This window comes from Protopterus annectens, chromosome 9.part0 (genome assembly GCF_019279795.1).
Source record: "Protopterus annectens isolate FY-2018-M chromosome 9.part0, PAN1.0, whole genome shotgun sequence".
Taxonomy (NCBI): Eukaryota; Metazoa; Chordata; order Ceratodontiformes; family Protopteridae; genus Protopterus; species Protopterus annectens.
The window spans coordinates 1,260,312,792-1,260,328,436 of NC_056743.1; the positions used below are offsets into that span (position 1 = coordinate 1,260,312,792).

Consider the following 15,645-nt stretch of genomic DNA (forward strand, 5'->3'; position numbering starts at 1 on the left):
AGATAGGTTATCCCTCCGTACTAATCCATCCTTTTTGCCTAAAGTTTCCTCTCAAGTAAACCTAAACCAAATTATTGATCTCCCCATCTTTTTCCCTAACTATTCAAACAGGTCGGAACAAAAGCTGCATTTTTTGGATGTTCATCGCCAACTTAGATATTACTTAGACAGGACTAAACAATTCAGGAAATCTAATCAATTGTTTCTGTCATATGCGGAAGGGAAATTGGGCCTTCCAGTTACTAAAGTATCCCTCTCTAGATGGCTCACCTCTACAATTACCTTCATCTATGAGATCAGACATCAAAACTACCCTCAAGACCTAGAGCTCATTCAACTAGGGCATTAGCTACATCCGTAGCTTTTCAGGATAGGCTGCCAATAGATTCCATTTGTGCAGCAGCCACCTGGGCTTCTCCTCATACATTCATTTCACATTACAAATTGGACATGGTTTCCAGAAGCCGTGCCAATTTTGGTTCCACTGTTCTCAAGAGTCTGTTCCGATAGGCCACCCGGGATAAGGTGCTAGGGACGCGGTCCCATCCAGCAAGAATGAAGGTGAGATTGACAACTTAACATTAAGACGTTATGTACCTACCATAACGTTCCATGTTAGTTGTCTTCTTCTCGCCGCCTTTCTTGCGTCCCACCCTCCTTCCCCCAAGCCTGGACAGACCGACAGGAATTCAGTTTGTGTTCTTCTTCTGGAAGTAGTCATTCCCACACGTTCTTCCACCTCTTTTATCCTTTCTGAGGTCTGCGATACCTTTTACACGGGTTGTTTTGAGATGGGTTTCCCTACTCCATTCTATGGAGACTAGGGTTGCTTGGTATAGCTATCAAACGAGATCTGAGTAGTTACCGTCTAGCATTGTGGGATATAGGGGAGCCTCGAGCCGGTGTAATTAGCTCTCGAGCTTTAGTATTGGCCGAGTTGGAGCCGAGGATCGGCTCCGATCCCATCCAGCAAGAAAGAAGGTGAGAAGAAGACAACTAACATGGAACGTTATGGTAGGTACATAACTTCTTATTTCCCACAATATATGCTGTCATAGTTAATTGGTAAATAGGTTAATTACAAATCTATTCCAAGTCTTAAAGGGATATGTTTCACTAAAAACATCAAAAGTGTCTCATCACCTGAAATCGCATTAAAAATCTATACATTGTGTATATAAAAAAACAGTGATAAACAAATTATAAAATTGAATCTAGAGAAAAATAGTGGTATTTACAGTTTTGCTGCCCTCATCCTAAACACAGGTTGTATAGAAACATTATCATTTAAACCTGTCTTCACTGTTGCATCCAACCTCACTTGCCAGAGGAGTTCCTTGTACTTCAGTCTATATTTTCCTAAGATCCTCCCCTAGCATTAGGCTGAACAAATTCTAAAATACCAAATACAAATTTCTTAACTATCGCAGGCTGTACAGTATCTATGTAGGGCGTTATTCATGTTGGCCTATTTCATATCGTACAGATGTTCGTATATTCTTTTGGCCAGTTTTCTCATAGTTTCTCACAGTTTTCTCTGCATATAAAGAATACCACTGGCTGCAAACAGCTAAATACACTAAGTCTGTTGCGTTACAATTTCCCTTCTAAAAGTAATTACAGATTGACAGTAGTTATTCAAAACTAACTCATTCTTGTCTATAATATATTGACAGTAACCACTTCTGCCACATTTTGTAGTCCCCTTTTTTAAGACTTCTCTGCCTTTTCCAATACCTCTTTAATACTGTTATATACTTTATATACAGACACTAAGGTTTCACCCACATTAAAAAAAAAAAATCTCATTGTCCATTTTCAAATTTGCCCAATTGTTGGTGGTAATATTTTTACCGTGAACTTGAATCACCATATCTGATGGACATCGCAAGATGAAAATGGTTGTAACTTAAATTGTTAGCCTGGCCTATTCCTTTCACATTAGTTGATATACCTAAAATAGGTTGATACTGCTCAACAACCTCCGTTCTAAGCAAATCCAACAAATCAGATGGATATCCCCTATCCAAAAACATATTGGTCTTAATGTCAAGTTCCAACAGGGATAAGATTTTATTTGATGTTATCTTAGCTGCCCTGATGAACTGCTCCTAAACAAAATTATTTTTACAAGACCAGGGGTGGCAGCTGTTATAATATAAGTAAGAGTTGGAGAATGTATCCCTCCTAAAGATGCTCGTCACAAACTCATTGATGTTAAGTTGTCAATCTCGCCTTCATTCTTGCTTGATGGGTTCGGGCCCCGAGCGATCCCCCGGCTCCGGCACTGCTTTAGTCAGCCTTGTCCTTTCCCATACCCCATAGGCAGCCCCATATATCAGGCAGGGCAAGGCCAGCCCCAGATCTGGATTTGCTTGCAGCTAGGCCTCTTTCTTCTCTTTACCCTGCAAGTAGTAGTTTTTTGTGATATTTAAGCCCCTCTTTTTTTAAAAACTAATTTTTTTGATAGTTTAATTAATTTAATTTTTTTTTTTTCAAAGAAATCCCTGTCTCTTTTTTTTTTTTTAGTCAGTCAATTTTTTTCCTCATCCCCTGTTGGTGTTGTGTGTGTGTGTTTACTATATACCTCTTATAATTCTTGGTATTTTTGACTGGTGTGTGTGTGTGTGTGTGTGTGTGTTGTGTTTAGGCACGGACTAAGGAAGGAGAGGAAGTGGAGTTTTGAGAAGTGTGGCTTGTCGTGAGAAGATGTCCCGACCAGCCCGGGTCACACTTCTTGCCTCCCTACTGTTTGGCCCTCTTCACCTGCAGGACTCCTGTAAGCCTCAGCACTCTTGTCCCACGAGAGCTGCAGGAAAATGATTCTCACCTCAGGGTCTGCTTGGCGGAGGCTCTCGGGCAAATCGGCTCAACGGGCATCCAAAAAACTGCCAAGGCCCAGGCTTCTGTTTCGCCTCGGGCCTGGAAGCTCCGGGCTTCGTATGCTGTGAGGGAGGCTCGGTCGGCTGCAGATCGAATCGGATAAGCTTTGGCGCCCGTGGCTATGATTGCGAATCTACTGACCACTGTGTGTGGGTCGGCTCGATGCGGCTCCGACACCCGTGGCCGCGATCGGGCGCGGCTCGAGCCCGTTCGACACCCGTGGCCGATGTGCACCGGTGTCGTGTCGGCTCGATGCGGCTCCGCCGGAGCCGATTTGGTAGCGCCTCGCTGGCTCCGATGGAGACCCGGTGCGGGGGTTCTGGTTGAAATCGGGTGCCGACAGGATCAGTAGTGTCGGCTCGATGGCCCATTCAGGAAGGTGGGGTTCCTCGGTTCCCTGAGCTTCGGCTCGAGCTCGGCCCCTCCTCTTCTGCTCGGGAAGACGGGCCACTCTTCAAGGTCTTCAAGGTCATCCAGGTCGTGATAGAGAGAGTGGGAGAGAGTGGCTGTAAGATTGCTCAAGTCACAGTACTGGCCCAACTGCTACACAGTCCGTCTCAGCAGGCGGTCCCTGGTCGTTACGTTACAGTTCCTCCTCCGACCCTGCAGAGTTTGGGTTGATCTGGGCATGAGTTACTGCGGCTGGAGCAGGCGGATACTCCCTTCTGTCCCTTCAGCTCCTCTCTTATCTCAGATCCTTAGAGAGGGATTACGGTGGTCGAACTGTGGTCTCCTCGAGGGTCTCCGGGGACCGGACCCTTGTCGAGCCCCTTCTTCCCCAGCCCGCTTCATTTCTGGTGATCTGCCTCGAGACGGACTGCCTCGAACTGGCTGGGTTCCTCCCTTTGAGTCCTAGCTCTCTCCTAGCTGCTCGGGGGGACTGCCCTGTGATGAAGAAGAGTGAGTCTGCCAGTACTGGCCACACTTATATCAGTCAGTAGTCTCCTCCTAGCTCTTCCTCTATTGTCTCTGTCGACATCTCTGCCACTTCTCTTGCTGGGACCCTCGATCCTCGCCTCCAGGTTGGGAATTTCCCCCTTTTCCTTCTTCCGAGGATCGGGATCCTCCTTGGAGATCTCCTAGAAAGAGGAAGCATAAGGAGGTTGCATGAAGACTCCGCAGGAGTCTGAGTCGTCGGATACTGACTAGGATGGAGGGATCCCTAGATCCCTCCCCTAGAGACAAACTCCTCTCCCAAAATCAGAGAACTTCTACAAAACACTGGAAACTGGCCCACATCTCCAAGGATGAGTGATGAGTCAGTATGTCTACCTGATCTTCTCCTGACCCTCCCCCTCCACCCCCCCTCGCCTCCTTATTCCTCCAGCAGGTTGTGCATTGTGGACAGCTCAGCTCCTGTGAGCCAGTCCTAGGAGGCCTTCCTAATTTATCACTGCCCCTGCCCTAGTGACATTCAATACCAGGGTGTCGCTGCTGCCATGGCGGTGGCTGCGGCTCGGCCAGGCTAACTTCCAGCTTCGTCTGCCGCCCGTCCTCCCTCCCTAATAAGGACTCAGGATAATGGATAGGTGAAACAGCCGGATGTTTTTGAAGCTTGGATTTGCTTGGCTATTAAGCTCTCATCACCAGAAGACTCCACTAGACTCCTTGGAGCTCCTGGGAGAGTAACCTTGTAGGAGGCAGTCCACTAGGGCTGCAGAAACTCTGGCTAAAGGTAGCCTCAATGCCATTTGCTTCCATTAACCTCCATGCAAATATCTTATGCTGCGGATGAGTCGGTAAAAGCCAGCACAGACATAGCTCTTAGTGCCAAGCCTGGATGCCAAGCGGTGATTGCGGATCCCTTTTATGCGCCTTTTCTCCTCCTTTGATGGGTCAGCTTTGTTTGGCAACAGGGTGCCTTGACCAGGTGAAGGAAGGAGAGACCTTGACAAGGTGTTTTCTGCTGTTGGAGTTCTTTTCCTGAGTCCTTAGTGCACCCACCAAGGGACAGAAGGCACCAAAGAAAAGGGTCGAAGATCCCGAGTCACGCCCGTTTCCGTGGTCAGTTTACCCAGTCAGTCAAGAAGTTTAGTAACAACAGAGGCAGACCTAGAGGCAGAGGGGGTCTCGAAGAAAGAGGGAGGCAGGGGCCTCTCTAGCAGGGGCCCCAGTCAGCTCTCGAATCATTGAGCGGCTGTCCTCCCTCCGGCAGTGCAGTCAGGGTTCACATCGTACCCAGAAGCCTGGCATTCCCTCCTCAAGACAGATGGGTACAGTCGTCATATCCAAGAAGGGTTACATTCCTTTAGGAAACAGTCTTCCCTTCCTTCAAGATCCAGAGTCCTTCTCCTGGAGTTTAGTTGTGCAGAGTTAGAAATCACCAAAATAAATGCAAAAAGAAGCCATTCAGCCAGTTACAATAGAAATTTCAGAGCCCAGCCAGTTAGTTCAGAGTTTCTTTTAAAGGCTAAAAGGACCAATAGCCCCAGAGGTGGATTGGAGCTCAATCAGTCGGGAAGTCAGGAAGAATCAGACGACTCAACAACTCTCAGTCAATTCTGCCCTTCTTGGAAGGCTGGATCAATCAGTCTGCCTCTTTTACTTCTTTGCTATCACATCAAAATTCTTATCATAGGATCGCAGATTCTCGCTTTAGGCTGAGGTCAGTCACATCCAGTCAGATCCCTGCCCTTTGGTCTCAAACACAGTCCAGCCCCAGAGTTCACCTTATGGATGGTGCAGTGGCAGCTCTCACCTGAGGTCAAAGGATTCAGTGGTTCCCATTATCTCGAGACTGGGCTCCTTCAGCCACCACCAGGCATCAGCTTATACAAAGCCAGGGATTACACAATAGACCTTTGTTCTCATTTGGGCATCTCAGTCAACCTTGAAGTCATCACATTTGTCACCCTCGATCCCTATTAAGAAGTACCAAAAAACTTAAACACAGTCATGCAAGCAGCTACCCTTACACAACAAAGAGTTTCAGACATTCAGACTCATGTCAGGGAACAACTCCAGCCCAAAGTTCAGACCAGAGTCATGATCAAAGGTATTAGGTCTCATGGCTGCGGCCAGCTCTCTTCTCCCCTGGCACCGATTCACCATCCTTGCCTTCAGTACTCTTCTCCCACACAGTGGTCATACCAATCTCTCCCAATCCACATGCTGTTCACACAACAATGCAACAACAAACTCAGACTTGTCACCAGATTCTGGTCACATCAACATGGGCAAGGTGCTTGCTTGGTGGATCCCGCCCCCGATAGCACTCAAGGCCACGGATGCCTCCTGATGGTCCATAGTCATTATCAGAACAGGATGGTGGATGGGGCGTGGCAGGCGGTAGAGTACCATCTGCATATGGGTCCTGGAGTCTGGAGATTTTAGCAGCGTTGCAAGCCCCATCTGACTTGGAATGTCCGTGAGGGACAAGCGACACATTGCTACAGACAACATGTCTGTAGTGTCCAGGCCCATATAGCAAGCAGGCAAAGTGCTAAGTTAAGAGACCTTAATGAGAGAATATCAACGCCTCACTATTTGAACCGGCGATCTCCTCTCCTTCGGTTTCTCTCCTCACATTATCAATGGAAAATCAACAGATTGAGCGTTTCTGATTGAGAGCCTGGCAGTTCTCAATAACATGAGTAGTCTCAGATTTTCTCCATGGGGGGTTCTCATGCGGCTGGCGATTCTTTGCTCCCGTCCAAAATCAGCAAGCCACCAATCTTCTTCACAAATGTCCTCCCTATCTCAGCCTCAGCTCCCCTCTTCACCCATTCCCCAATTGCCCCTCCCACCCAGCCTTGGCCCCAGGGACTTCTTTATGCCTTCCCCCATTTGACCCAGATTTGGCCTGCTTGAGAGCTTTTGATGAGCCAAATTGATTCTCATGGCCCCTTACTGGCCTCGACCTCCCTTCGTCCGTCACTCCATCATTGGTTTTTTGGTGCTGCCGTGGCATCTGGACCCAGTGTCCATTCCTCCATCCACCAATTTTGGTGCAGCACCAACCTTCAGACCTGGTGCCAGATCTACTGATTCACCTCCACTTCAGCTCTAGCCAGGCTTCTTTGAGTAGATTCACTAAGAATATCATCCATCAGGAACTAAGGATTTCAGTGGGGAGGAAATTTATCTTAGAGATAAGCGTTTCTGAAATTGAACATCCTTTTACTATTGATCCTTTACTGCCCTTGTTTGAGCTTTTCATCTTATCTTATCAGGCCCCTTCCATGCTCAGTCCTCTGCTTCTTCATGTCAGAGTTCTTCTTCTTATAGATCTAAGATCATTGTTGCTCCTCTTCTTCATAATCAGATCCATCCTTTCTGCAGATTTAATCCAAAAGGAATTGAATGGCTGACCTCAATCAATCCAGTGGGACCTAAATTTAGTGCTGACATCCTTTGACATTCCCCCTAAATCCACTACTTGTTCCTGTTTCCTGTTCCTGATTTATCTGAAAAAAAAATTCCTATCCTAGTGGCTCATCCATCTGCCAATAGCTGTTCTCAACTTCTTCGGTTTAGACTTCCTTTTATTTGATTTTCACCAAGAGAAGAGTCTTTTTGAGGTAATGAATTTTCATTTTCAAGGTCAAAAACAATCAAAAACATCATGATTCAATCGTGATGTATTTTTTTATAACTATCAACTCATTGAATAGAGCTGTTACTTCCTACATTATCTTGGCGTCCACGATTAGCTTATTATTTATTTGGACAGAATTCAGATTTAGGAAATCAACTTGGCTTTTGTATGGATATGTCCATAATCTTCTCTTTTCCTTCCTGTTTCTTGTTGGAATTTGTCAGATCTGATCCTTGCAAATTGTATAAATTTCAGGATAAATGAGAAACAGCTGTCACATAAAACTACTTTATCAGATGCTTTTTCATGTGCTCACTGTTGCTAGACACAGCTTGACTGCCTTCTTAGCGGCACCTAAAGCACATCCAACTAGGAGTTCACTTTGTTTTCCCATTTTTCCTGGAGACAGCCTCCAGTTTCACTTTTAGTGCACTAAAAGACTTGGTTCAGTCCATTCCATTTTGCCACCCATGATAGAGGTGCTAGGGGCAAAGTCCCAGAAAGAAAGCAAGAATGAACAGTCCTCAAGTTACTAACATTAAGAAGTTATGTATAGACCGCTTGTCATATTGGTTCCTTCTCGCCACCAATGGGCTGACCCTCCTCCTGGCACAGACAGACCTTGTATACTATTATGCTAAGACGTTCCCATTTTCAAACCTATTTTCAATGGTCAGTTGTACACCAAAAAATGTACAGTCTGAGTACTATGTTATGTAAATTTCAGGAAAGTAGTGGTGTTAGCTGTGTAAGTCATAAATGACTCTACTTCTGACTGACTACCAGTCCAGATCAGAAATTTGTCATCCAAAAATCTACCATACAGTGACCATAAGTGGGAGTATGTTGTATCTAAAACATAAATTTTCTCCCAAGTAAGCATGACTAAGTTCGCAAAAATGGGGGCACAATTTTTATTTTTTTTATTTATTTTTATTTAACATTTGTTGACCGGGAAAGTCCGACTAGGTTCCACAGATCCTGTTTTCAGCGGAGGCCCGGGGAGAAATGCTCCAGAAATGCACAAGCCACCTTCATCGATACAACACTGACTTGTCTGTAGTATTCACCTTCAAAAAAAATTATTGCGAAACACTAGATCCATTAAATGTACCAAGAATCTAATTTCTCTTGTATTCAGCAACTTATGTTCCAACAATGTCTCTTCAGACAACTGCAACCCGATGTCAAGGTGTTACATGAAAATCAATAACATTGATTGTTAAGAAACTGTATTGTTCATTCCATAGTTCTTTGGTCAGTTTTGCTAAAAAAATCCCTTGAATCATGTAGGATGAGAGGATGGTAGCTAAATAAAGATTTTAATTTTCTATTAATGTAAACCAAAAGGGGTAGGTCCTGGATCCCTGGGCGGATATAATACATCTATAAGGTGGATCTACTACATCCTTGTGTGCGTGTTTGGGATTCCAAAGGCTGCTGGAATTAAGGGATCTTTATTGTACAAAAAATTGTATAATTCTACTGAAGTAGTGCCTTGGGGCAAGGCATATTCCACAAACAGATCAATATTTCTATAAGCTACATTTATTACATTCTTTGAAGCCAATGAGTAGCGTGTCATCTTGGAGCATATTGAACATTTTACTGACGTAGTGAATTTGACTGACACTCATTACTCCCCCGCCTTTGTCTGGTTTTATGACCCTTATAGATTTATCACTAGCTAATTTATCTAACAAAGCCTGTTCTTCACAAGTCAGGCTAGAGAAAGCCCAAAAAAATGGTGGGATAAATAGGGACAAACTTTAAATATTGCTCTCTCAAACATATAAAGTTGCTAGAATAAAAAGTATTGTGTTATTTTGAATTTTCTGAAGGATATGAAATCTGAAACTCAAATGCCTGTCATTTAGTGAATTCTGTCCTCATGGATTTGCCACAGTAAACCCCCCAAAAAACACACATTTTATGAGGAACAGACTAAAAATATGGGGCAAAAATGTGGATGTTCTGCGAAAGTCTGGACAGGTGAGAGACACCTCCCTCCTTTTTACACACACACATACACCTGTCCACCTACACATAAACACATAAACCTACATCTCACTTGTCCATTCATGGTCTGCATTTCAAATATCATCTGTCATTCAAATTCCGTGTGCATAGAAGACCGACATAAACAGCTTGTCACACAGACATGACTGGTGTTGCGTAACCAGATGCAAAGGACATTTTTCTTAAAGACTGCCCTTAATTTTTTTTTTAATTAGAAAATAAGTCTCCTGTTTCAGGGACTGGCAGGAAATTTCTGCTGGACTGGCGGTTGAAAAACACCGCATTAGCATACATTTTCTGAAGGTTAAGATGCAGGTATGTCTGTCTGCTAACGAGTAACAGAGCTAAAGGGCAGCTGAAAGCTCCCCCGAGTATGGGTATGCTTGTTTTTGCGTATCTCACTGGAGTTGCACAACCAACCATGCAGCACAGCATTAAACCATAGTACAGTAACACTAAACTTTTTTTTTTTTTTTTTTTTAAATCGATGTATGTGAACTTAGGCTGAACACTGTGATACTGTATTTCATTGGTGGTTATGTTACTTTTAAAACAGGCTCATTAATGGTCACTAGTTATTTGCAAATGTACAGTAAATTATCAGTTGCAGACTACTTGAAAAAATAAAATGCCCAGTAACTAGAAAGCATATTGCTTATTTAAATATTATTTTTATGGCAGTGGAACAAATACTGAATGGTCAGAGTTATAGCATATGCAGGCAGAGATGCATGAATATATATATATATATATATATATATATATATATGTATATATATATATATATATATATATATATATATATATATATATATATATATATGTATATGTGTGTGTGTGTGTGTGTGTGTACATCTGGAGATATGTAATTTTAGTTTCCAAGCGGTGAGTAAAGTAATCCTGTATTGCGGTTTTGGTTCACTGTACTTGCTGTGTGTTGCAGAAAGGAATGCCAGCTTGTACAAACACACAACGGAGGCAAGGTCAGCCAAGTTGAATGAAGTCCATTTCTGATTTAAGTATGTAACAGAAGCTGGTAAAAAAAAAAACTGTAATGAAAGAAAAAGAGGAAGCATTTCTAAGATAGAGAACTACAGGTTGCAATTCAACAAATATATAACCACCTAACTAAAGAAATAAAAACCTGCAGAAAAGCACCTGAGGTTCAAGAACAGTAATGCCAGACTAAGCCACATTATCTTTGAAAATTTATTACAAAGTGTATACTTTTTGGCCACTCTCATCTTTGTTTATATTAAAGAAACAAAGCAGTCAGTCTGATGCTGCCATGTATGTCTTGTAAAAAGTGAGTAAACGGTCAGTCCGACCAGATGGTTTCCACCTCTCAAATGGCAGGAAAAATCTTAAGAGTTGTATTTAATGGCAGTAATGGGATAATGGGAAAGTCAAATAAGACGGGTAAAACATCAGGTGCCAGACAGCTAATAAGTTAGTCTGGCTTCTAAATTCTTTAATTAGGCTACCAGACAGACAGACAAGCCTGAAGAAGCCTTTGTGGTAAGTTTTATACTAGCGAAATAAATTTTGTTTAGAGTTGGATGCTGTTTGAGTTTCTGGTTCTCTATTATTTTGTTTTGTTCAGTGTACCTTTGTCTTATAGGACCAGTTTACAACCATTTCTGCTTGTTTTTTCGTTAGAAAGCTTTTGAAGGTGCTAAGAGTTTATGGTGAAGGCAGCAGAGGATAAGGTTTGACGACCAGGAGCATGTGTACAGACTAAGCTAGTTCACAGGACAGTAGCCCATATAAAAATAAAAGGTCATTCCAGTGAGCCAGCATTTGAGTTGAAGAGGACAAACACCAGCACCACACTGGTATTTATTTTCCTTGCAGGAAAAGCCAAGGAAAATAACTGCCAAGAAAAATCCATCCCAGACGAAAACCCTTGACTGAATAAACTGTATATTGCTGTAAATGAGTTTTTTTTTCGCCAGTTTCTTTCAGAGCACAAGCTCCTTTTGCATTTCTAACCAGCAGTTCTATACATCATGGAGGAAAATCCAGTTAGACAAATAGGATCAGAAATTTTTCTGGTCAGGACAAAAGTCAAACAAGCAAGGCTGAGCATAGCATCTTATTTAGAAACTGGCAGCTGTAGGTATTTGACAAAACAAAATAGAACCACTTGTCGTGGCCGAGATGCTGGAACACCATACTGGCATGCACCGTCACAAAAAAGCCCTGAAAATATGTATGGAAACACTTCCAGGAAATATCCTAAATCTTTCAGATTTTGTTGCATATTTGGGAGACATGCATATATCCCCCCATTGTTTCTTTGTGAATTGCTTATCTAATCTCGATACCCAATCCTTCCTAAACTCCACTGGTTGATTCTTATAGTTATCATGCAATATTTTGCATGTTGTAATAATTATTTCTTTCTTAACGGCAACTTCTGTTCTAGATTCTACTAAAAATTCTACCAGTACTATCTTTTATTTTGGACCACTCCTACTTCTTTCTCTTTGCCTGTAATCTGATATCAGTCCTTGATATGGAAGGCAATCTCTAGCCTGCAGTCCAAATAAGTTCTTGGCATCATCTCATTCTGTTACCTTTCCCTGTCTAGTTATTTGCTCCCAATATCTTGGATCCTTTGCTAATTTTCTCTAATGTATTCCTGCCCCCTCTTGCCTATTGCTTGCATCCCTAATTGTAGTCAGCCCTATTGGCAGAATTTTCTTTCTCCATTCCCGTATTGGCTTAGTTCTTAGAAGACCTTCTACTACTTTATGAAGACAGTATTCTGTATGATTGTTATTGTTCTCCTTAAAGGTCTGCGTCCAGAATCCCAATGTCTCCCGGTTACTTAAGCTTCCTCCCTGTTTCCTCATTATCCCATTCCACTTTGAATTATAGTTTTCTGCTTGTGCTGTGTATAGGAGCCTTAACTGTATTGCTCTGAAATACTCCTTCAACTCGAGATAATCCCAATCTGCTCTGTTCTGTTGGAAGAATAAGCTTATCCAACTTGACTCTTGCCGTCTTCACCCCCCAGATAAAATCTTCAACTCTTATTAATTGCTATCCACAACTTCTCTGGTTGATTAAAAAAAAAATATGTTTCACCTGTGCATAACACTAAAGGGACTGAAAACATTTTAACTGCTTGTATCTTACTTATTGATTTCCATATAACAGAGCTTCCATTTTCTCAGTTTTTGTATCTTTTGTTTAGTCTCATCCCCACATATCCTTAGCTGCCACACTGATATCACATTTAATCCACACTTCTAAATACTTCATTTTATCATGTCTCCATAAATATGGATATCGCTGAATGAATTTGTATGTGGATACATAATTTACCGCTAATGCTTTTGTTTTATCTTCATTAATTTTGTATCCAGAAAAGGTTTGAAACTGTCTCAATATATTTGTTCTTGACTACCATACCAATTATATCCTTGAATTTCTAAGTCCCTTTTTTTCTTAGCCAATGCTTCTAAATGTAATACAAATAAAGGGGAAAGAAGACACCCTTGCCTACTTCTTCTGCTCAAGTGGAGATTGGAAGGGAAGACCCTACCCACTTTAATTTTTGCCTCCAATCTGTCATATATCCTCCTAATCAACCTTATAATTTTATCAGAAAATGGAAATGCTTCCATTGCTCTGCTCATAAAATCCAACCTTATTCTGTCAAATGCTTTCTCTGCATTAAGACCCACCAGCAAAAGTTGCATTTTCTTATATTCTGTTTCCCTCTTGATCATCGCTGTTCTGTGTATGTTGTCAAATGTTTGCCTCCCCTCCACGAAACCACACTGACCCATATCTGTCAATTTTGGCTTCACTTTTGCCATTCTTTTAGCCATTATAAGCACTTTTTAGTCATAATTCAGTATGGAAGTGGGCCTGTTTGAAGCTGGATCTGATGGATCTTTACCGTCCTTAGGTATTACAGCTACCACTGCTTTCTTCCAGGATGTTGGTACTCCTCCTCTTAAAATACTGTTAAAACCTTCTGAATCTTCATCAGTTTTTCCCCCTTCAAACTTTCACAGGAATAAAATCTTTTCCTGGGAACTTTCCTGAAGAATGGGAATACATCACAATATTTATCTCATCTACTCCTATCCTAGCTGTTAATAATTGAACTTCCACTCCCTCTAACGTTGGCATATTTAATTCTTCCATAAATGTTTCCATTTGTACCTTTTCTTGATTTCCATACTACTTTGCTTTATACAGACTTTCATAGAATTTCCGAAGTATTTCTAATACTTCTATAGGGTCCCTTGTTATAGGCTCCCTAAACTTAGTGACAGCCCTTTCTACTTTCTGTTGCTTGAGTCGTGCTAAAAGTTTTGTGCTCTATAGTTATCAAAAACAGTTGTGTAACAGCAATCTTTCTAAACTCATGCATATTATCGAGATAATCCCTTATTTTCTCTGTAGCATTCTGTAGCTGCTCCCCTTCTTGTGAGATTCCCCATTTTGCAATACTTTATTTATCAGTCCCTGTATATAATTCTTGTTACTTCTTAACCATTTCTCCTTCTTTTATTTCAACCCTAATTTAAAGTCCAGTTTAATTTTATCCCACTTCCTAGCTATATTTTCAGAAAAAGTTTATATCTTCTCTAATAACAACTGAATAATTTCCACTACCCATTCTTTATATTCCTGTGTTTTCAACAGATAGGTGGGAAAGCACACTATGTTTTTATCATGCTCTTTTAACCAGATCCCTTTTTTTCATAGCAGTGCCTACATTTTTTAAAACCAAACAAGGAGAAAGAGAGAAGGGAGCAAGAAACAAAAGGAATAAACAGAAGCATCTATTTATTTTAGTATCCACATTACACTTAAAGTAAGTGAAGAAGCTTTACTTTATAACATGTAATGAAAATCATGCACCACTTAATACTGTTAAGAAAAAAAATTGTTTTATTTACAGTTGACTTTTCCATCCTCTTGTGAGTATTTTTCCAAACATTAATGACATGAAGTAGGGCATATGCTTTAGAGTCCCCTACAAGTTTAACAAAGACCAAGAAAATCCAATATTTCCAGATGATTTTGTTCCATTCCTGTTCATCTCCATCTCCTAAAACCTATCTCTGCTTCATCTCCAGTTCACTCTTGATTATTCTAGTTAATGCATTTGTTTTTTTCCCCTGTCTCAAGCATTTTCTGTTGAAGCACTGGAAAAGGTTTCACTGGCACAGACTCTTTGTGATCTGTATTGCCAGAAGAACAAGAAAGCAGGATCTCCTTCTGTTTCACAGTGCACTTTTTGTTGGACAAACATTTGTATTTTTTCCTTAGCATATACTTCTTCACAATTTTTTTTTTTATTTCTCCAGGAAAAATATTTTGAAGATAACTGGGTACAGCAGTTTGAATCTCACACCTGCTTCTTGACATTCTTTATATAATGGAGTAAATGGATTCCTCTTCTGCATGGTGTAGAATGGGTAGTCATTCTCCACAAACACTATGCTGTCTCCCACTTTTAGTACTTTGTCCTTCTGCCACAGTTTTGTCAGAATTAACTCCTCCTGCTAAGATTGCATTTTTACTATTAACGGTCTAGGTTGTTTTCTCATAATCAGGTCTGGAGTGTACACATGATGTGCTGTTTCACTTAATTCATTTTGTGGAATACCAGTCCAGTTGCTTATTTGTGCTTTCATGAAATTAATACAGTCTGTTCCTTCCAGCTTCTCATGTACAGCAGAAAATCTCAGGTTTTCTGTGCATGCTCTGTCCTCTAATTCTGTTATTTTTTTAAACATCTCTTCTTGTGCAGTCTCATATTCAGCCAGCCTTTTCTTCATTTCGACCTGTAGGTTGCAGTTTTATCATCTCATCTGAGTATCTGTTTAAAGCTTCTTCCATTTTTCCAGACATTTATTGGTTAAGTTGATATATACTGCATCAGTGTTTCATGTATTTTAGTCCGGTCTGTATGCAGTTGCTTTATACTTTCCTCATGGCTACTGAAGCCATGTGTGGAGTTTGCACTTTTTTTGTTGAACAGCTACAATACTTTTCCCAGTTAGATTTTCCTTCAGGTTCTCTGTATTCCTTTTTTCCAGTCATCCAGGCAGTGCTCTTACTAGTCAGTTACTGAAATTTACTCAGAAATTGAGATCCACTGGCTTTCTCTGCTAAGTTTCTGTTTTCACACTGTGAGAACCAGAATTAAGCTGTTACTCAATGTGCAGCCACCT

At 41.5% G+C, this 15,645-nt stretch overlaps 1 protein-coding gene across 2 annotated transcripts in view; it reads left to right on the forward strand.

Moving 5' to 3' along the window:
* Positions 1–15,645, forward strand: part of LOC122811983 (sarcoplasmic/endoplasmic reticulum calcium ATPase 2-like) — a 1,984,788-nt gene that overhangs the window by 577,882 nt on the left and 1,391,261 nt on the right. The window lies entirely within an intron of this gene.